This window comes from Magnolia sinica, chromosome 19 (assembly GCF_029962835.1).
Source record: "Magnolia sinica isolate HGM2019 chromosome 19, MsV1, whole genome shotgun sequence".
Taxonomy (NCBI): Eukaryota; Viridiplantae; Streptophyta; class Magnoliopsida; order Magnoliales; family Magnoliaceae; genus Magnolia; species Magnolia sinica.
In genome coordinates this window covers 32,582,354-32,605,937 of record NC_080591.1, presented here as the reverse complement: position 1 = coordinate 32,605,937, position 23,584 = coordinate 32,582,354, and the positions used below count along the sequence as shown (strand labels likewise).

The following is a 23,584-nucleotide window of genomic DNA, read 5'->3' as shown; positions in this document are numbered from 1 at the left end:
CATGCATTGGACGTGCACTGGTCCAAGATCCGGTCAACCATTGCGTTGACCAGTTCCTTTCTAAAAACCAAAATGAAAATTCTGTTTTCCACTAGAGAAATGGACGTGGGTCCGCTGAACCACGAAGTGGGCCCACAACGTCCATTATATGGACAATCGGGTCCGTCCATTATGCTTGGGAGGAAAAATAGACCGTACATGAGGTGTTTTCTAGGACCCATGCATGTGTATACACACGGATGCAATTTCAAACGTATAATGGACGATGGCTTTACAGATTTTGTGGGCCACGTCAACGCAGATCCAAAACCAGCCATCTCTGAATAGTTTTTTTATTCTGATTCTAATGGACAGCATGGATTTTCTATGGAACGTTGTCCTGGGGCCCACCGATCATCAAAGCAGCAGTCCGTAAGCTCTATTTTGCAATAGAGCTTGCGGAGGAATGTTATGGGCCACCCTCTGAATTGATCAGTCTGATCTAGACCGTCCAGTGGACTCCAAAGGGCCCTGTAACCATCGCCTAGGTGGCAGATTCCCGGAAGGCATTGAGAAAAGATTTCTAATTGTCTAAATGCAGGTCGGACGGCAGAGTGAAAAAGTCTATGGACCACACCGAAATCATTCAAGAACCATCCATTCCTGATGGGTTTTTTGAGTTGAATCCGTGGACGGCGTAGATCTCTCAAACGTCGGTTGCAGTGGGCCCCACCGACATCGCAGCGTAATCAGTTACGCACTATGTTATAGAGCGTTCGAGACCCGGACGCTGCAGGCTATTTTGCAGACGTAGCTAGGATCAGTCCGACGATCCTGGCCGTTAAAAATCTCTTCAAAGAAGGACCGACCAAGGCCAAGACGATTGAACGTCTTAGATTTTTTATTCGTGGCCGTAAATTCGATCAGATGCAAGTGATTTTTATGTTGCTGCCACACTAAACTAAGGGTGCGTAAACACCTCCAGCCATCTCCAGCCAGCTATCTATGCACTGCTCCTTGTGCGTATGTACCATCCGACCAACCTTCCATCTGTTTAAAGGGAAAGAGAAACGAGAGAGTGGGGGACGGAGGGCGGGACGTGAAGCACAATTCCTGAGAGAGTTTTTCTTTTATTTTCTATCTTTATTTGTTTTATTTGTTTAATTTGAGGATGGCCTAATCATGGTAGCTAAACCTCTTAACTAAGGCTAAGAGGTGAAGCTTGTGGCGTGATGGGGTTGATCCTACGTTTTGGATGCATGTGATGAACTATATTTGATTCCAGTTAGATGAAAGAATGCTTTAGCTTTTAATGGTTTATTGTGACTTACATTACAGTAGATCTGCGATGGCTCGAGTATTTCCTTTTTCTTTCTTGTGATTATGAAGCCAGGACGCCCTTTTGTTCACCATCGCCCCTTGGACATGGTGGAATGACGAACTCTTCCTGACATTTATACATCACCCAGATTCGCTGTGAATTAGTTTAATTTTGTTGTTTGCTGTCTCATGGGCATGGTTTTGTGATGAAATTCATTCTAATTTACACCCGTCTTATCTCTTGAAAACTAGATTAAATAAAGTTAAGAATTGATTTTCAGGTTATATCTTCCAATTGGATGAAGATGGAACTCGAAGTCCAGTTGAGTTCATGAATCGACCGTAGATCTCCCTGACCTCTACAAGTGGATCCTCTGAATCCCTAGTTTCCCTTCCCTGAATTCTCTAAGTTTTAGATAATTATTTCACAATTATTCCTCAAAATCATTCGATTTAGATTTTATCTTAATCTAGTTCTAGTTCTAGTGAGTTTCAGATTACGTACAGGTTTCAGTCCCTTGGGATTCGACCTCGGTCTTACCGAGTTTAATACTACATCACAAACCTATACTTGGGGAGTGAACAAGTTTATGGCACCGTTGCCGGGGACTGACGGTTTCATTTTCTAAAATTAACTAGTTTTAGGAATAGTTTAAGATTAGAATTTTTCTAACTTTACATTTAGGTTTTTCTGATTTCTAGAAACTAACCTGTTTTCCTGTTTTGTAGGGTCCTGACATAAACTTCTAAATTGGTAATCCCTTTCTAATTCCTCTACTTTTTCTATTTTTAGAATTAGGGTTTGAATTTTGGAAAATTTCTAATTCTAGTATTTTCCTATTTTTAGGAAATAGTTTATTTTTAGAAGCTTTCCTCTTTTGTTTTTAGAAACTAGGTTAGTTATTTCCCTTTTTAAAAATTCTTTCTAATTTTAGAAACTAACTCATCTTTCCTTTATTTTATTTTTAGAAACTTTCTAATTCTAGAACTTTCCTTTTTAGAAACTAACTTTCTATTTTTATTTTTAGTAACTTTCTAATCTAACTCTTTTAGAATCTAACTTTGTTTCCTAATTTATTTTTAGAAATTTTCTACTTGTAGAATTTTTTTTTAGAAACTAACTTTCCTATTTTGTAGGCTTTTAAGATAGAAATTTCTAATTCGGTAAGCTTTTTCTCTACTTTCAATTTTTCAGATCTCTTTTAGTAACTTACTTTCTAGTTTAGGACTTTCCTAATTTATTTTAGAAATTTCCACTTTCTTTTTGAAATTTCTTCTTTTAGAAACTAGTCTACTTCTATCTTTCTTTTTAAGAATTTTTTAATTCTAGACCTCCTCTTTAGAAACAGACTTGTTTTGTTTTCTTTTGCAGGTTTTTAACTTAGGGACTCCAATTTGGTAACTTCTTTCCAACCCTCTCTTTCTTTTTAAATTTTCTTTTCCTTTCTTAGGATTAGGTTTCGAATTTGATTGAGGGCTGCGAGTGTTTCATGCCCAAGTGGACCCGTGACAACACTCAACGTCTCTTGACCGAAGGAGGATTGGTTGAAGGGTTAACTATCCATCATAGGACTAAACACCATTCGAAATCCCCTGAGTTAATTGAAGTGATGGCTGAGAATCAACCGCTTCCACCTCAACCCAGGGTGAAGGACATTCAGGATGAGAATGAGGTGCATTAAGCACCCCCGCCTCGTACTTTACGAGATTATTTACAACTAGCGGGGCTAAGTATGCCCTCATGCATGATTTTTCTCGAAAATACAGAACATATGGACATCAAACCAGGGGTTATCCAACTCCTTCCTACGTTTTATGAGCTTGAATCTGAAGAACCATATCTATATTTGAAAGAGTTTGATGAGATCATAGCCACTTTATATTTTCAAAATGTGTCTGAGAACACAATTAGGCTGAGACTCTTTCCTTTTTCCTTAAAGGAGAAGGCTAAGACGTGGTTACATTCACTGCGTCTTAGATCCAATGGCACATGGAATGATATGCAAAGGGAATTTATAAAGAAATTTTTTCCACACCATAAAATGATTACCCTTAGAAAAGAAATCATGAACTTCACACAAAAGGAGGATGGAACATTTTACCAATGTTGGGAAAGGTTCAAGGATTTGGTCAATTCATGCCCACAACACGGCTTTGAAACGTGGTGCATCACAAATTTTTTCTACGATGGACTGACATCTTCCATGCGCCAAATGGTCGAGACAATGTGTAATGGAGAATTCATTAATAAAAATGTTGACAAGGTATAGGATTACCTCGATAGTCTTGCTGAAAAAACACAATCATAGGATTATTACCCAAAATCGAACACCATGTCTAGGCCGACTCAATCTAAGGAGAAATGTGGATTGTATCTCTTGAAAGAAGAGGATGATCTCAAGTATAAAGTGACTACGCTCATAAGAAAAGTTGAGGACATAGAAGGAAAGAAGGATAAGGCTAAGGAAAGTGTTTGCGGCATCTGTGATTGCAACATTCATACAACTGAAAATTGTCCTACGATACCCGCCTTTCGAGAAGTGTTAAATGAACAATCCAATGCCGTAAATACTTATCAAAGACCTTTCAATGGACTGACCTCTAATACGTACAATCCTGGTTGGAAAAATCATCCAAACTTTAGTTGGAGAAATGGACAAACTGCTACCCCTCAAAGTTTCTTTAATCAAAATCCAAATCAGGGGAAACCTCAAGACGAACCAGTTTAAAATTCCATGCAAGAGTTGACCCAAGCAATGCAAGATTTTATGCAAAAGATGTATTCACGTATGACGGTTATAGAAAAGGAGATGTTTCCTGCATAACCGCTCCCCAATCCTAAACCACAATACGAGATAAGTAATCCCAGCTCTTCAAATCAAATGGAGCATGTTAAATCCATCACCACTCTTAGGAGTGGGAAGATCATTGATAAAACCTTCTGGTTAGGCACGAAAAGCAACAAGAACCAGAAGAGGACAACAATGATGGATTTAGTGAGGCCCCACAAAAATTAGAACCGAAACTTCTAGAAAAACCAGTTGCTCTATTCCCCAACGGTTGGTCACACCAAAACCTCTCTCTATCTCTCAGGATATCCTAGAGGTGTTGAAACAAGTGAAAGTCAATATTCCTCTACTTGATGTCGTAAAATAGATACCTTCATATGCCAAATTCCTGAAAGACTTATGCACGACCAAACAATGGCAGAGTATTCAAAAGAAGATCTTCTTGACCGAGAAAGTGAGTGTCATCCTAAAGCAAGACGTGCCATAGAAATTCAAAGATCCCGGTAGCCCAACCATATCATGTGTAATCGGGGACCATCGAATTGATCATGCACTTCTTAACTTAGGAGCGAGCGTCAATCTGATTCCCTACTCGGTATACAAACAGTTAGGTTTGGGTGAATTAAAACCCACCCTAACCACACTATAACTTGTTGATCGCTCTGTTCGTGTACCAAGAGGGATAATTGAGGATGTGTTGGTCTAAGTTGATAGATTTTACTACCCTGTAGATTTTATCATCCTGGACACTGAACCCATTAATAACATGAGCACTCAGATTCCCGTCATTCTTGGTCGTCCATTCCTTACCACTTCAAATGCAATTATCAATTGCAGGAATAGTGTCATGACTATGTCCTTTGGGAATATGACATTGGAGTTAAACATCTTTTTCAATAACGTTAGAAACTTAGAGGATGATGACGAGTTCCACGACATTAACATGATTGACTCTTTAGTGGAAGATATGACACCTCTAACCCTCTAGAGACATGTCTAGCCCACTCCCATGATTTTGATGATGACATGATTAGGGAGACGTGTGCCTTGCTTGATACTGCACCGGTACTTAAAGTTAACCGGTGGAGGCCACAATTTGAAGAGTTGCCCCAAATTGATGTAGTGCCTCTACCGTCTAACCTCAAGCCGCTGAAGCTTAACCTAAAACCTTTGCCCTCTGATTTGAAATATGTCTATTTAGGTCAAGATGAGACATACCCGGTGGTGATCTCTACCCACCTGGAGAAAGAACAGGAGAGTATGCTTATATCTACTCTCATTGAGCATAAGGGAGCCCTTAGATGGACGATAGCAGACCTCAAGGGAATCGACCCTTCGATTTGTACTCACCACATATATCCTGAGGATAATGCGAAGACCGCTAGGCAATCACAACGTAGACTAAATCCAAACATGAGGGAAGTGGTTAAGGCCGAGGTTCTTAAACTATTAGATGTGGGTATTATATACCCCATATCCTATAGTCAATGGGTGAGTCCAACTCAGGTGGTTCCTAAGAAGTCCGGGATCACCATCATAGCCAATGCCAATAATGAACTCATGCCAACAAGAGTTACTACTGGTTGGAGAATGTGCATTGACTACAGGAAGCTGAATACCGTCACGAGGAAGGACCACTTGCCTTTGCCCTTCATTGATCAAATCTTGAAAAGGCTAGCTGGTCATTCCTATTACTGTTTCCTTGACGGGTATTTGGGCTACAATCAGATTGAAATCGCCCCTGAGGACCAAGAAAAGACCACATGTACATGTCCCTACGGCACTTTGCCTACAAAAGGATGCCATTCAGATTATGTAATGCCCCTGCTACCTTTCAGCGATGTATGATGAGTATCTTTTCTAACATGGTGGTGAAATATCTAGAGGTCTTCATGGACGATTTTTCTGTTTTCGGTTCATCTTTCAGCTAGTGCTTAGAAAGTCTTAAATGTGTGTTGGAAAGATGTGAAGAAAAGAACTTGATACTTAATTGGGAGAAGTGTCATTTCATGGTTCATAAGGGAATTGTCCTTGGACATATTATCTCGTCCAAAGGAATCAAGGTGGATAAGGAAAAAATTGATCTTATCTCTAACCTACCTCCACCCAAGAACATACGGGACGTGCGATCCTTCTTAGAACACGCTGGGTTTTACAGAAGATTTATAAAGGACTTTAGTCTCATCTCTCGCCCTTTATGTAATCTACTTCAAAAGGATGCACCATACGAGTGGACTGAGCCATGTCAGGAAGCTTTCACTAAGCTTAAGGGCATGTTAACTAGTGCACCCATCATACAACCACCCGACTGGGGTATTCCTTTTGAACTTATGTGCGACGCGTCTGATTATGCTCTTGGGGCGGTTCTAGGCCAGAGAAAAGATAAGAAACCTTATGTTATTCATTATGCAAGTAAGACTCTAAATCCTGCCTAAGTGAACTACTCAACTACGAAAAAGGAACTCTTGGCCATAGTGTTCGCTTTGGACAAATTTCGGTCCTACTTGATCGGATCCAAGATCACTGTTTACACTGATCACGCGGCGCTCAAGTATCTTCTTTCTAAGAATGATGCTAAGTCCCGCCTGATACGATGAATCCTCCTACTCCAGGAATTTGACCTAAAAATAAAAGATAAAAAGGGAGTAGAGAACGTAGTGGCTGACCATCTTTCTCACCTTAATACCTCTGATTCCCTTGAGGCGACCCATATCAATGACATGTTCCCTGATGAATAACTGTTTACAGTCTCCCATTCACCTTGGTTCGCTGATATTGCTAATTATCTTGCCACAGGTTCCATACCAACACATTGGACTGCACAAGATAAGAAAAAATTCTTTACCAAGGTGCGTAACTTTTTCTGGGATGATCCATATTTATTTAAATATTGCCCAGACCAAATCTTAAGGAGATGTGTGCCAGACGTTGGGCATCAGAGTGTCATCTCTTTCTGTCATTCACAGGCCTGTGGGGGTCACTTTTCCGTCAAAAAGACCACAGCCAAGATTTTACATTGTAGCTTTTACTGGCCCACTATGTTCAGGGACACTCATGTGTTTTGCAAAGCTTGTGAGCGTTGTCAGAAATTGAGAGCATTGTCCCTTCGAAATATGATGCCCTTGAATTCCATTCTTATCATCGAGGCATTTGATTGCTGGGGCATTGATTTCATGGGACCATTCCCCCAATCTTTTGAAAATCTATATATTTTGCTCGCTGTAGACTATGTCACTAAATGGGTTGAAGCGATTCCGTGTCAGAATAATGACCATCGCACGGTCATTAAATTCCTAAAAGAGAACATCCTTTCCCGATTCAGAACGCCTCAAGCTATCATTAGTGATGGGGGCTCACACTTTTGTAATAGGCCATTCGAGAGTTTAATGAAGAAATACGGTATCTCTCATAAGGTGAGCACCCCATATCACCCACAGACAAGTGGGCAAGTTGAGATTTCTAATAAGGAGATTAAACACATTTTGAAAAAAATGGTTAACCCTAACCGTAAGGATTGGTTAATCCGATTGACCGATGCCTTATGGGCTTACCATACTGTGTTTAAAACCCCCATTGGAATGTCTCCCTTTAGACTTGTCTATGGGAAGGCTTGTCACTTGCTTGTGGAGCTGGAACATAGAACCTACTGAGCAATCAAAAAATTAAATTTTAATCTGGACAATGTTGGCTCGCTACGCAAACTTCAGTTGAATGAACTCGAAGAAATCCGAAACGACGCATACGAGAACTTGAGAATTTACAAGGATAGAATGAAGGCGTTTCATGACCAACGTATTCTACGAAAATTATTCACACCTGGTCAGAAAGTCCTTTTGTATAATTCTCGATTACATCTCTTTCCAGGTAAGCTTCGATCTCGTTAGATTGGCCCTTACATTGTGGTCACTGTGTATCCTCATGGGGCCGTTGAGATAAGAGATCATGACAATGGCAAGGAGTTTAAAGTAAATGGACATCGCTTAAAGCCATTTGTCAAGAAATTTGATTCAAAGGACATGTCCATACCTCTGACTGATCCTGTTTACTAGGATTGATCTCCTAGTCTGATGGAGGTATAGGTAAGTTTCCTGTTTTCATAGGACTAGGGTAGTTTGCTTTATGCTGTTCTAGGTTAATTTGTTTTCTACATTATTTTAGGATAGTTTTCTTTTGTTCATTTCTCTCTTGTGCTGACTTGCTTTCATGCTGAGATCCTTGTGCAAAAACTTCTTGAATCCCTCGTCCAGGTACAATCTTTTCATCACTTCTCATTTACTTTCATTGTCTCATGTACATTGCGAGCATATCTTTTACATTGAGGACAATGTAGATTTTTAGTTGGGGGTCGGAGACTAGGTTACCTAATCAGTGTTTTCTTGGTCTTAAGCGTGAAAATTGTGAAAATTTTTAAATTTTTCTAGAATTTTGTATGAATTCGAAGTGATTTTGACGGCCATCTAAGGCACTTAGAATTTCAAGATACGTGATGTTGGTAATTTATGACTATTGGATTCAGTTATTTGTTAGATTTCCCAATTAAGTTTGAATTGTTAATCCATGATTAGAAGTTTTAAATATTGATTGAGTCATGATTTCACAAAACAGATCTCGCTTGCACATTAAGGGTTCAGTTCGATATTAAAGGATTAACTTGGTGATCACTAAGCTTGAAAGGAACCAACCTGAGAAATTGAAAAGATCGGGCGAATGGTTTACACCATAGGTTTGCTCCCTATAAGTGTAGATTCAATCCCTTATGGATGATATGTGAAAAAAAAAGGTTGGGTGTACAGTCTTTACCATAGGTTTACTCCCTATAGGTGAGGATTCGATTCCCCTTATTGGCGTTACTTTTACTAGAAAATTCAAAAGCTGATTAAAAAAAAAAGAAAAAAAAAAAAGAAAAAAAAAAGATAAAGGATGATCTGTGAAGCAAGTTTGGGTTTATGTTTGGTTGTCATGAATTCTCTTGTTGGTTACCAATGATATCCTGAAACAGAGAAGTAAATTGTAATGATGATAAGCCGAGATTAGACTATACACTCATGGATCCTAATGTTTAGAATTTTTTCTAATTGGTGGATTAATACTTTGATCTTAACTATGAAATTTACCATGCGCGTGAGGCCAGGAGAGAGTAATGCCCAACATTCATGAATCTTAAAATTCTAATATTTGATTTGTTTTTCAAAAATTACTCGAGTTCATATAAATTGTCCTATAATTCTCAACTTATTTTTCACATACTTTGCCTGGGACTAGCAAAATGCTGGTTGGGGGTTGTGTTGAGGGTCAAATATTGCATATTAGACCCCATTTATTACATAGATTTACGAACATGTTACGGTTTAGTGGCTCAATTTAATCATGTTTGTGATGCAAGGTGTATTTACGAGCTTGGACTGAAAAAAGGGTGCTAAATGCATGGATTTGACGCTCCAGAATCACCAAGGTAAGGGATGAACCCCAGGGGAGCAAGATCAACGGATTTACATACCAGAGATCTGAGAAAATCGAGAAACTGAAGCTTAACAGGCCCGAAATTGGTCCAGAATGCAAGATCACAGGGTTCCCACCATCCGTTTAGCTCGAAACTTTATATCTGGCCTGAGGAACCCAAATTAACCGTACACGTCAAATTTCAGTCATTGGATCCTTGTGGAAGTAGCCCAACGGACAGATCAGCCCATAAAACTCTGATTTAGGGCCCACCTAATATCTAGATATGCCTCAATCTTGGGCTCAACTCATTAAATGAGCTGATAAAACGGATGGATGGAGCGGATTTCTTGTGTACATCATGATGGACCCCACACGTACACTGCATGTACATAGGGTACACATGCATTGGACGTGCACTGGTCCAAGATCCGGTCAACCATTGCGCTGACTCGTTCCTTTCTAAAAACCAAAATGGAAATTCTATTTTCTGCCAGAGAAACGGACGTGCGTTGGCTGAACCACGAAGTGGGCCCACACCGTCCATTATATGGACAATTAGGTCCGTCCATTATGCTTGGGAGGAAAAATAGACCGTACACGAGGTGTTTTTTGGGACCCATGCATGTGTATACACACAGATGCAATTTCAAATGTATAACGGATGGTGGCTTTATAGATTTCGTGGGCCACGTTAATGCAGATCCAAAACCAGCCATCTTTGAATAGTTTTTTTGTTCTGATTCTAATGGACGGCATGGATTTTCTATGAAACATCATCTTAGGGCCCACCGATCATCAAAGCAGCGGTCCTTAAGCTCTGTTTCGCAACAGAGCTTGTGGGGGAATGTTGTGGGCCACCCTCTGAATTAATCAGTCCGATCTGGACCGTCCAGTGGACTCCAAAGGGCCCTGTAACCATCGCCTAGGTGGCAGATTCCCAGAAGGCATTGAGAAACGATTTTCAATCGTCTAAATGCAGGTTAGACGGCAGAGTGAAAAAGTGTATGAACCACACCGAAATCATTCAAGAACTGTCTATTCTTGATGGGTTTTTCGAGTTGAATCCGATGGACGACGTAGATCTCTCAAACGTCAGCTGCAGTGGGCCCCACCGACATCGCAGCGTAATCAGTTACGCACTCTATTATAGAGCGTCCAAGACCCGGACGCTGCAAGCTATTATGCAGATGTGGCTAGGATTGGTCCGACGATCCTGGCTGTTAAAAATCTCTCCAAAGAAGGACCGACCAAGGCCAAGACGATTGAACGTCTTAGATTTTTTATTCATGGCCGTAAATTTGATCGGATGCAAGTGATTTTTATGTTGCTGCTGCACCAAACTGAGGGTGCGTAAACACCTCCAACCGTCTCCAGCCAGCTGTCTACGCACTGCTCCTTGTGCGTATGTACCATCCGACCGACCTTCCATCTATTTAAAGGGAAAGAGAAACGAGAGAGAGGGGGATGGAGGGTGGGACGTGAAGCACAATTCCTGAGAAATTTTTTCTTTTATTTTCTGTCTTTATTTGTTTTATTTGAGGATAGCCTAATCATGGTAGGCTAAACCTCTTAGCTAGGGCTAAGAGGTGAAGCTTGTGGCGTGTTGGGGTTAATCCTACAGCTTGGATGCATGTGATGAACTATATTTGATTCTAGTTAGATGAAAGAATGCTTTAGCTTTTAATGGTTTATTGTGACTTACATGACAGTAGATCTGCGATGGCTCGAGTACTTCCTTTTCCTTTCTTGTGATTATGAAGCCAGGACGCCCTGTTGTTCACCATCGCCCCTTGGACATGGTGGAATGACGGAACTCCCGAATTTCACTTTTCCTTAGGTTTGAGGTGAACCGCTGTGAAACCTCCTTAGTGAAATCCAGTACACTCAAGGGTTGAGTGCGGTTACCGAGAGTGGAGTAGACAAGTAGTCGAACCACTATAAAAATGACTATGTTTGAGATTGCTATTCTTTTGTTTGTGTGACTTGCATTAATATTTTCATATCTGAATATCTATGATCACACCTCACACACTTACATAGTTATATCCATCATAAACTAAGTTAAATATTGTTTACCTCTTAAATAGTTTGTAATTGGATCCTCTACCGGGCTTGGAAGCCAGTAGAGTTACTTTTGTGTAATCCTAATATGTGTCTGTTCTTAGGATTAGTAATAGGGCTTTAAATAAATCATAAAACTTTAAAAATCCTATTCACCCCTCTCTAGGACATATTGACATATCCCTATTTCGATTAAAGCAGTCTTCACCGCTATTTCACCACTTAGCATCATTGCCTGTTATATGATTTGAGTGAGAATCAAGGCAATTTCTCTTTTCTTTCACTACCCATTTTATGACAGGACTTCTTGCCTTGGTAGATTTTATTTCTTTAATCTAGTTGGGTAACTGAATTGTGTTTCCTAGTTTCACAAATTTATTAGTTTCCTTGTTTAATTCAGCAACTTGATTCAATAACTCCTTCATTCTTTCAGTCATTCCGGGTGGTGATGGATGTGTATTACCTCTATCCATACTCCTAGTTGGACTCCTGACATCTTGTATTGTTTTTCTGGTTAATCTGAATTTACCAGCATGCTTTTGACCAGAATTGAGTTGGATCCTCCTAGGAGATATGCATTCAAATTTATAATGACCAGAATCTCCACATGAATGACAAATAGGAGTAGTTTTTATTTTACTTCCTGATGCTGCAGATTTTCAGACATTGGTGCTGCATTTCCAAATTTTATTTTTAACTTGTCATATCCTAAGCCACTTTTGTCTTTTCCGAGTCTTCCCATCCCAAAGTGTTTTTCTAATTTTTCACCACTCTGGGAAAATTTATAGTTTAGTTCAACAGACTTTCTGGATTTCTCTAAATCAAACAGGAGTGTGATTTTCATTTTGAAGGTGTATGTTTTTATCTTTAAATAGCTCAATCTGTTTATTTAGTTTTTCAGACTCAGATTTAAGAAAAGTATTAATTCGTTCAAGCCTATCATTTTCTGAGTGGTATTGTTGTAGATCATTAATTCGGAGTGTATTGATTTCCAAAGTTTTATCTAGATCTTTTTGCAGCAATTTATTTTTATTTTTAGTTATTCCAAGTCTTTTAAGGATATTAATGTTATGAATTTAGAGTTGATTATAGGCATACTGTAGCTTATCCATTTCTTCTTCTTTCTCAGTTTCCTCATTATCTGATGGAGATGATTCAGTGGCCTGAGGTTCTTCAACGTTCTCGGTTTCAATGGGAATGTTTGAGGCAGTAGTGACCATAAGAATTTTCAGAGATTTTCGGTCTCTATCGCTCTCTGAGTCATTACATTTAGAATTTGACTTTTCAATATCATGCCATGTGGCAGCCATTGCCTTTCCTTTGGTTTTCCTATTTGGGCATTCAGTGGACAAATGTCCAAACTTTCGACAAGTATAACATTATGGTTCCTTGGTCTTTTTACCAGATTTTTCTATAGAATGTTTGTTGTCCAGTTATCTTCCTTTAAATGGTCGACCACGATTTCTATGAAAGAATTTTCTGAACCGTTGAGCCAACAAAGCCACTTCTTCATCTTCATTCTCCCTTACACTTTCATCTTCCTCATGTAGAATATTCTTTGAAGTTTTCAGGATAGTATTTTTAGGTTTAGGAGTTTGTTTGAAGTGTAGTTCAAATGTTTGTAGAGAACCTACAAGGTCTTGTACTTTCATTCCATTCATGTTTCTACATTCTTCAATGGTTGTTACTTTTGAATTAAATCGTTCCAGTAGTGATATTAGTATTTTCCTATAGATTTTTGGAACCAGAACTTTTTCTCCTAATCGACCCATGGAGTTATAAATGATGTTCAGTTTTGTGAAAAACTCCATGAAGGTCTCATGCTCCTCTATTTTGAGACTTTCAAATTGTGATGTTAGGCGCTGTAATTTGGATCTTTTCACTGCGCTTGCTCCCTCATGGGTTGTTTCCAACAAGTCCCATGCTTTTTTGGCTTTTCCACACACACTGATTTGATTAAAGACTTCTTGGGACACAACACAGAAGATAACGTTCATTGCTTTAGTCTCAGAGGTTTGTTTTTCTTTATTGAATACTGTGCACATTTCTTTGGATTTTGGTTTAGTGATAGTTGTGTCATTTTCAAGAACTATTTGATTAGTTGGTGGCACATATCCTCTTTCAACAATATCCCACACATCATGATTCAAAGATCTCAGAAAGTAGTGCATTCTAGCCTTCCACTATGCATAATTTGATTCATCAAATACTGGATGTCTAGTGACCGCTGAGCCCTGTCCTTTGGCCATATTACCAACTTCAGTCAAGATCACTCTCTAGGCGGTGAAGCCCTTAAGAGAAACCCTCTCTTATACCAATTGAAATTGCGGTAATGACCGCTTTAATGGAAGCAGGAATATGCTAAGATGTCCTAGAGGGGGCGAATAGGACTTTTTAATATTTTATGATAAGTTAAAACCTATTAACCCAATCCTGAATAAATAAGCAAGTATCGGGTTTTCTTCAAAACTAACTCTAATAGCTTTCAAGCCAATTAGAGGATCCAATCACAAAACTATTTAATAGATAAACAAGATGCAAAATATAGTTTATGATGGATGTGACTATGTGTCAGATGTGATTCTACTTACTTCCAAATAATTAAGTATGCATGGGATATGAGATCATTCAGAGAAATCACACAAGCAGTAGAAACAAATGGTAATCTCAAACACAATTGTTTTTATAGTGGTTCGACTACTTATCTACTCTACTTCCGACAGACGCACTCAACTCTTGAGTGTACCATATCACACTAACGGAGGTTTCACATCAGGTTCACCTCAAACCGGAGGTTTTAAATCAGGTTCACCACAAACCATTACAACCTACTCTAGGCTGACTCTAACGTGTCTACACGATACAAGTTTATGCCCACACAGGTGTAAGGGTCAACATACAATACCCAAATTTTAGGCTACACAGGCCAAGGATCCACACACGGAACCTACCAATTTATCCTCCCATGAGCAAGGGTCAACACAAAACACCCAGGTTTTAGACCACACAGGTCAAGGACCTATACAAGGACTTAAGTTTATACTCTCCATAGAAGAAGGGTCAACACAAAGTACCCACCACGTATACTCTCATTGGAGGCCTCTTGTGAGGGCTTGAAAGGGGTGAGAAGCTCCTTAGACCCAATCCTATAAAAGGAATGATCGCAAGGGTTCTCTGGACTCTAGTAACTTACAGATAAATAGATGAGCCCAATTAAGCACGTTGATGAAGATTTCCTCCTTTGATGACGAAGAATCTTCAGCTCCCTTGAACCGCAACTCAGATGATGTACTAATGTAAGGCAATGGGTTGGGTCAAGGTTGTGATAGAATCCTACTCTATTAAATGTTTTCCTATAAAGGAGACAAATCGTATCCAATCATTTATGCATTCAAGGTATCCCAGCTTAATGATTTGCTATTAAGATGGTAGCTGCAGGATCCTTGAATGCGGAAGTTTCCCAATCTACTCTATTGAATGTCAATGATGAGCGTGGATTGGAGGATGAACTCCCATGAGAGAAAAGGCTTAGGATATAAGATTTAGATTTACACACTCAAAAGCACTCTCTATTTTCTCTACAAACAACCAAGTGAAAGCCCTCATTAAATATGAAAAAGGTTCCAATGGATATAAAATTATCATATTTTTGAGAGAGTTCGATATCATCGAGCGTATACTCTTGATAGAATCGACTGACCGTTCGATGATAGGAACTCAAACTGTCAAACGCTTTTGAAACTTTTTGCCAATTGGTCGAGGAAATCGAAAATACATCGATGTCATCAGATTTCAAACTCCTATTTCATCGAGACAGGGTTTGAATCCTAGACATTTGAAAATGTTAGAGAACTTGCCTTTGGAACATATCAGGTATAAGATATGATCGAGCACATTCAATATCATTGAAATTTGAATGTCGGTAATATCGATGACAATGTCGATTCAACGATAATTCTATGGAATTTTGCTATAAGCTTGTTGGATAGTTTATGTCCTATTTTGATAACATCGACCTAGCCTCGATATGATCGATATTTGAATATCAATTTTATCGAGTGATCCTCGATCCAAGAAAGATTAACCTGAAAACTCGCTGGATAGATTTGTGTCCCAATCCGATATCATCGAAGGTCTACCGATATCATCGAGATTTGAATTTTGAGGATATTGAGGTGCCCTTTGATATATCGAGAATTACATGATTTCCCTTAGTAATATTTTGGACACAATTAACTAGATGTCGATTTTATCGAGTCGACTCAAAGGACTCGAGTTTTAAAATTTGATGATATCGAGCAGTCCATCGATTCATCGTTAATTTAGTCCAGAGTTCTTTGTTGTAGCTGGACATCAGAAGTCCTCAATTCGATAATATTGAGTGATCTTCAAGACATCGATAACAAGGTTTGATTTCATCGAGCCATGTATCAATAATTCGACAAAGGTAGAAAACTTAAAGATTTTTCAGATTTTGCAAATTAGTTTTCTCACCTAAAACCCTAGGATGTTCTATTTAATTTTAAGGGTTTTTATGTACCTGGTGTTTTGGTACATGGGATGTGAGGCTAAGGTTTACCTTTGGCGAGTTCGGGCACATATCCTGTTGAGGCAGACGCTTGAACAATCTTCCTATAGGGCTCCTTTGTCTTACTGACTCCACGCTCACGTTAATTGACAAACCAGGGCACTTTCATCCTCAAACCCTAAAAGATGCTTTAGAGCATCCTAGGAACTCCTATTTATAGTTGGGGAACTCCAACTTTTACACCTAGTTGGAAAAGTCCAAAAATCGCCTCAAATTTATGCAATCCATGCAAAATCTACATAACTCGCGACTGGTCGAGGGTCACCTTCATTTGGTCAAGGATAGTCTTCAACTGGTTAAGGATCACTTAAATTTAAAAGATAATGTTGCTAGAGTTTGAGCCAAAGTTTCTTAGGCTAGTCGAGCCAAAGTCAGGGCTGGTCTAGCCAGCGCTTAGGGTAGTCATGAATCACGCAAATTCACTTCAAATCTTTGATTCTTTTCATTCCTCACTTGGTTTCCTTGGATCTTTGGCATGTGAATTCTTCAATCTTGGTTTCATAAGATCCATCCCTTGCCTCGGTGATTCTTGAGCATCAAACTCATGCTTTTAACATTCTTTTCAATCCAAACTCTCAGATTCACCTTGCAACTTAAACATGTATAAAATATAACATTAAGCAGTATCATGTTCATAAAACCAAGATATAAGTAAGGGAAAATATCCAATATTTAACACTTAACATTATCATGTCCATAAAACAAAGAGGTAAACAGGGGAAAATATACAATATTTGACACTCAACAACCGACCTACCTTCTTGAGATAAAACTCTCCCAATTTCGAGATATGAGGCATCACATTCGACTTCAAATAGTTTGTCGAAGTTGGAAAGTACAAGTAACGAGGTTGTGGACAACCTACATTTAATTTTAACAAAACTTTTGTCAGCTTTGTCACTCCACTGAAACTGCCAATTCTTCATGCAATATGTGATTGGTGACATAATGGTACTAAAACTATTTACGAACCGACGATAGAAAATTGCCAATTTATGAAAGATTCGTACTACGTGAATATTTATGGGAACTAGCCATTCCCTGATTACCTACACCTTTTCCTTATCCACCCAAATACCCATTGATGTCACAAAAAAGCTAAAAAAAAAGGGGCTATCGGTCATAAAGCTACACTTTTAAAAATTTAGATACGTTTTATTTTCAGTGAGCACTTGAAGGACCTTCTTGAGGTGTTCTATATGAGTGGTTTCATCTTAATTGCATATCAAATTATCATCGAAATAAACCATAATGAACCGCCCAATGAAAGGTTTAAGAACTTGGTTCATCAACCTCATGAATGTACTAGGCTCATTCGAAAGACCGAAGGGCATGGCCATCCATTTGTGTAATCCTTCCTTAGTCTTAAAGGCCATTTTTCACTCATCACTCGGCCGTATTCAAATCTGATGGTAGTTGCTCCTTAAATCTAATTTAGAGAATAATTTCATGCCCTCAAGCATGTCCAACATATCGTCTAGCCGTGGTATGAGAAACTTATACTTTATGGTGATTTTGTTGATGGCTTGGTTGTCGACACACATGCGCCAAATCCCATCTTTCTTAGGAGTTAATAGAGCCTGTATGGAGCATGGGCTCATGCTTTCTCAAATAAGACCCTTACGGATCAGTTCCTCCACTTACCCTTACAGAATTTCACACTCCTTCGGACTCATCCGATAGTGAGGACAATTGGGTAAGTTGGACCCAGGGACAAGGTCGATATGGTGTTGGATATCTCGCATGGGAGGTAATCCATCAAGATGGTCATCAGGTTAAATCTTTTTAAACTCACGCAGTAGGGGTTTTAGTTCATCAGGGATGTTGGTGGGATCGAGTTCTTTTCCTTTTACAATTAGTGCATAGGCTTGTGCAGTTTCTTTGAATTCCTCCACAAAGTCCTGTATGGTTAAGAGGAAATAACCCTACACTTTAGAAGTTTCAGGTGGTCCCTCTGGATCCATAGGGACTAATATGGTTTTTTGACCATCCTTGACGAAAATATACACATTATCTCACCCTTTATGAGTGGTGTCATGGTCAGATTGTCAGGGTCGACCGAGTAGTATGTAACATGCTTCCATGTCAACCACATCTCATACTACTTAATCCTTATAATGTTTGCCAATTGAAAAAGATATGGTGCACTGTTCAGTTACTTTTGTTTCACTGACCTTCTGGATCTAACTGATCGTATATGGGGAGGGATAATGCTCTATTTTCAATTAGAATTTTTCAACCATTACCCTGGAGATGATGTTCTCACTATTCCTACTATCGATAATTACATCACAAACTTATCAATTCACTATACACCTAGTTTGGAAGTTGTTATGTCATTATGGTTATACTTCTTTCCTTATAGCATACAATAGTCACCACATGATGAGCGATTCCCCATGATCCTGCTGGACCCAACCTAACCCATTTGTATCGTCTTCTATGGCGTGCTATGGTTCCTCAATACTTGGATCATCGTTGGCATTTTTAGCATTACCATCATTAATGGCAAGGTTCGCCACTTGTCGATGGGGACAATTATTTGATGGGTGACCCGGGTAGCCACAACAAAAGCAATGGTCCAACCTTGGACAAGCATAGAGGTTCGAGATCCTGCTTGGGCGAGCAATAGTTGATACGCCCCTTTTGGGCCTAGTTTGTCTACTTCCTTGATCCCGATTCATGGGTGTAAGAGGTTGAGTGAGTGCTCCTATGGGCTCCTTCTCCTTGGGTTGTGGAACTCCCTAGGGTGGGCTTGTCATCACAACCCTAACGGTAGGATAGGTTCATGTGTTGGGATGTTCAAATTGTACTTCTGCTTAGGTAGCCAGCTTGATTACAACATTCATCGTCTAAAAGGACTGATATGGACTCGATCTTAGATCACCATACGCAATCCACCATTGAATCGGGCGACTTGCTGCAATTTAGTTTCTGCTAAATTGTTACACGCCACTAAGCGGTAGAATTCTTCTGCGTAATCTCTCACCGTTCGACTACCTTGTCAATAATTTTGGTATTGCTAGAATAGTACTTAATCATAGTCGCTAGCGAGGAATCATGCTCGTAGCAGTTGCTTCATTCGTTGCCATGTGTGGATTGGTGCTTTCATCTGTCTCGCCCATGTGAGTCGTAGTTGCTACCACCAAGCTGAAGCTCCACCTTTCAACTTGTAGGCCATAAGCTTGACCTTTTTGGCTTCGTGGATGTCCATATAGTTGAAGAATCGCTCAACCCTGAAAATTCGATGGAGAAAATCCTCAATGTGTAGTTGACCATTGAAGTTAGGAATATCGAACCTCATCTTGAACTCCCAATATGCCCAATCGCAACGTTTCTAGGATATTGGAGGACTATGTCGTCGACCTCCTCATCGTTGGATCTTCCTTCCTCAAGAATGATTCTTTGGTTCGTTGCTGGCACTATTTCGCGATCAGGGTGATCATGTGTTCCAGCAATAAATGGTGGTGGATTACCACCAAGAACAAGGAGATGCCCTAGGGCTTCCATAATGAGATCAGCCATGTGATCAATGGAAACTTGCAGCCTTTGCATGGCTTGCCGATTCTCTCGCTACGCTATTTCAAAAGTTGTCACCGTTAAAGGTAAATTCTCTAAAGCACCGTCCATGGGATTATTGCCCTACCCATCGTTAAAAGCCATAAATCTGAGGAAAAGCCTCGATCTGATACCAAACTAACACAGGGAAGGACGTGAGGTCGAGCACCATCTTCCTTGAGGGGATAACTGTTCTGAACCAACAGAACTTCTCTGGACTCCTCATAGAGACTTCTCGAATCCATGAGAAGAAAGCAAGCAAAATAGAAATAAATTCTAATTAATTTGTAATTTAATTGATGAATGAAATAAACGAGTCCACAACCCTTTAAATAGGGATATTGTAATAACCCCAATTTTGATAATCATTCGTATACCTTCGTACGAACACACCACATTTAAGGGAAAGTAGTGAATGCTTAGGAGCATTGTGGGTTAGATTGTCAATGTTCGTGTCCATGGTAGAAATGTTGAATTTCGGGGACAAAATTCTCTTCAAGGGGGCTAGATTGTAACACCCCATACTTTCCAATACTCGAGTGTTACCATGTACTCTAATTTAATATAAATACAAGCATGGCTTAAGCGAACACTCACTTTCATTCTAACCTAAATCCAACCCTCGAAAACAATCCTCATCTGGTACACGGGTGTTACCCTCACTTGTTCAGTGACACACCACAGGTAATTTCGAGGCGTACCCAGTTAGCACGCCTCTTTGCACCATATTCCACCAATTTTCTGCCTCACCCTCGAGCAGGCATGTGGCTAACGTGACCATATGAGAATCTATACTCTCCATAGGCCACATCATTTTACTGATCCTAGCTAGCCAATGCTCGACCAGAACCGGGTCAGGCATCCCTCCAAAAGTTGGCGAACGAAGCTGCATAAGTCGATCGAACACGTTAGAACTCCTAGTATCCCTACCATGGATGCCGCCATGCGGTCCCAAAGAGCCTTCACTAGTAGTGTGTGTACATCCTGCTACTGTCGGATGAACGTATCCTGTTGTTGCTGCATAGTGGCAACCATCTGCATAAATGCCGCAAAGGCTGCTGCCTCCGTTAGTAAATCTACGTGTACATCCACTAAGGGCTCAGCCGAAAGGGTTCATCGCCCGAAGTACTATGAGGGCATCCCAGACGTGACTATCTAAGGGGAGGGAGAGTCCCCTATAGCCTTAAACCTTGTGTCCTCATTTTCTACTCCAGGCGGAAGGCCCTTATAGTAGGGGAATCCCCTTGGCGCTCTGGATTAGCAAGGGTCACGTACCTGGGTTCGGATAAAAAGGGACTGCACTCCCCTTGGCGCTCTGGAGACGGGAAGGGGTGGATGTCGATTGTGCGGGTCTGGTGTGACCACAATATGGGTGACATGGCTACCTGTGTGATCAAAATTTCAGGGTTCAGGCACGTGGAAAAAGTAATTCTAGGCAGTTACGAGACCACACAAGAGTTAGGGGTCTATTCTGGTTGAATTCTCAAGGGGACTAAGATTTTTGTTTCTAAGTTCAGATGACCAACTTGCCATTTCCTAAGGGATTCTAGGTGATTCATACACTAAGTACTAATTAGCTATTTGGGGATTCCTTCATGAGTTCAAATGTTCGTCCTGCTAACGTCTTAAGAGCCTAAGTGTTTTGTCTTTATGTTTACTCATCCTCTCTACTTTCTAAAGGGGAATGTCTAAGTTTTATCTAAGTTAATCCCTTAAGGTTTTATTTATCGATCCCATAGCCAAGCTATCTCATACTCTGCTTTGATACCAACTTGTAATGCCCTGGTTTTCATAACCCGAGTACACGACTCACATTCTAAAAACCCAAGAGTTAACTCATAAAAATGGTAATCAATAGGTGATTCAAAGTGCAAATAGCGAAAATGAAACATAGCATAAATATAATTGAAAATGTGAACAATATCCTGGTCCACTCAACTGGGGGCCCCATACAAAACTTCAAGTTCATATGTAACAATTCTAAATAAACTATCAAAAGGAAAACTACTGGTTATGGTGATAATATGACGCCGCCTCCTGATATGGCTCCTCTTCGCAAGGCTCGTCCTCGGCCGCAACATCCTCCTGGTCCATCGCGAGTCCAGTTGCCCCTGTATCCTCTATACGGTTGAACATTGATGAAGGAGTGACCAACTCAATGTGATCTCCCCTTAAGATTACAAACCGCTACCATAGACAAGAAATAACATAAAACATCCAATCAAAACATAACAGATGCAGTCTTATTATATGCATGGATGCGTGAAATGCAATCATTGCCCAGGGGATGCTCATCCGTGCGAACAGTGGGCTCGTCACCCATGCAATCATTGCCCCGGGGATGCTCATCTGTGCGGACAGTAGGCTCATCACCCATGCAATCATCGACTTGGGAAAACTCATCTAGTCAGATAGAATACGTACATCATGTACGATAATAATAGATGCTGGTCTGTGCCATGTATGCATGATTAGTCAATCCATCATTAGTCTGATTATACTCACCCAATTTAATTAAGCTCACAGTCACTACGGGGAGCTCGTGGCCCAGCGTAGGCCGACGGCTCAGGCATAGTGTCTCATGACCACCATCCTTGGCCCATGAGACTACCGCCTTAGGGTGTGTGTAGTACCCACTAACACATGGTCAATCAGTTTAATGTAAAGGGTCCACCACTAATGCTGACTGGGAATGAAATGTCAAAATTGCTAGGTACGGTGATTAAAACATGATAGCATGAATGGTTCAAAGACGAGTAAGCGGTAATATTTAAAAAGTTACAAAGTTCATCTCATGTTAGTTAGGAGAAACCACACATGGATGGTAAACCCCATAGTCAAATGCCAACAACCAAAACCTCCATGTCAGGGGCCTACTTGTCACGCCCCAAACTCGAAAACTGGGCTCACAAAATTTTTGATTACCGAATCTAGTGCAGACAGCCTCCGTAGTACCCCATTTTCAGCTCTTAGCGTCCATACGCCAGATTTCGATCCTGTGATCCTACAGGAAGGATTTTTTTTTATTTTTTTTTCAATGTACATTTAACTCGTAATAAACATAAGCACAAGTATACTCAAATCCCAAGGACAACATCATCATCACATATCCACTAATATAAACATTTGAATATAATGCTGAAAGGGAAATACATATATCGAAATCGAAGCCCCAGAAGTCAGCTACATGCTCTAAGCTCCACGCTACTGTAACATAACATCACCTGCACGCATCTATCATGAATAAACTTATAGAAAGCTTTGAGGGTGGTGTAAGTGTGTGTACAAGATAAGTGTCAAGTATTCAATACAATACCATAATCATACACTACCAGAAATACCGGTAAGATCATGAATCATACGATATCAAAGTAAATGGAAATACTGGCAAGTTCATGTGTCAATCAATATCAGAATACGTAATACAGATCAACTATGCAAATAAGAAGTCATAAAGAGCTAAATATCAGATGCCGATGATGCAATGTAATATATAATTCCTGATGAGTTCACGTATAACGTCAGTCATACCTAGACCATATAAATGTAGAAACACATTAATCCAAAATGGCATATGTCACGAATGTAATGCAATATGCAGTGCGAATAGAATGACCATGCTGGAGTGTGAAGTCAGGATGATAGTATGTAGTATCGCAGGCTATGGGGTCCATTATAAGGGACTTCTATCCAAACCAGCCCCATACCTAATTTGGATAGTCAGACTCAATATGGTAAACTGTTGATCTCAAGTTAATCACGTGCCCCAACCAAAATTTTGACCATTGCGAAGGTACACGTAACAAATAGTTACACACCACCAGCCCGAGTGGATAGTGAATGAACG

At 39.9% G+C, this 23,584-nt stretch overlaps 1 non-coding gene across 1 annotated transcript; it reads right to left on the bottom strand.

Annotated features, from left to right (window-relative positions):
• Window positions 1–3,347: 3,347 nt before the first annotated feature.
• LOC131235955 (small nucleolar RNA R71) lies at window positions 3,348–3,454 on the bottom strand. The gene has a single exon (XR_009166465.1). It is a non-coding gene; the product is annotated as a small nucleolar RNA R71 (small nucleolar RNA).
• Window positions 3,455–23,584: the final 20,130 nt, after the last annotated feature.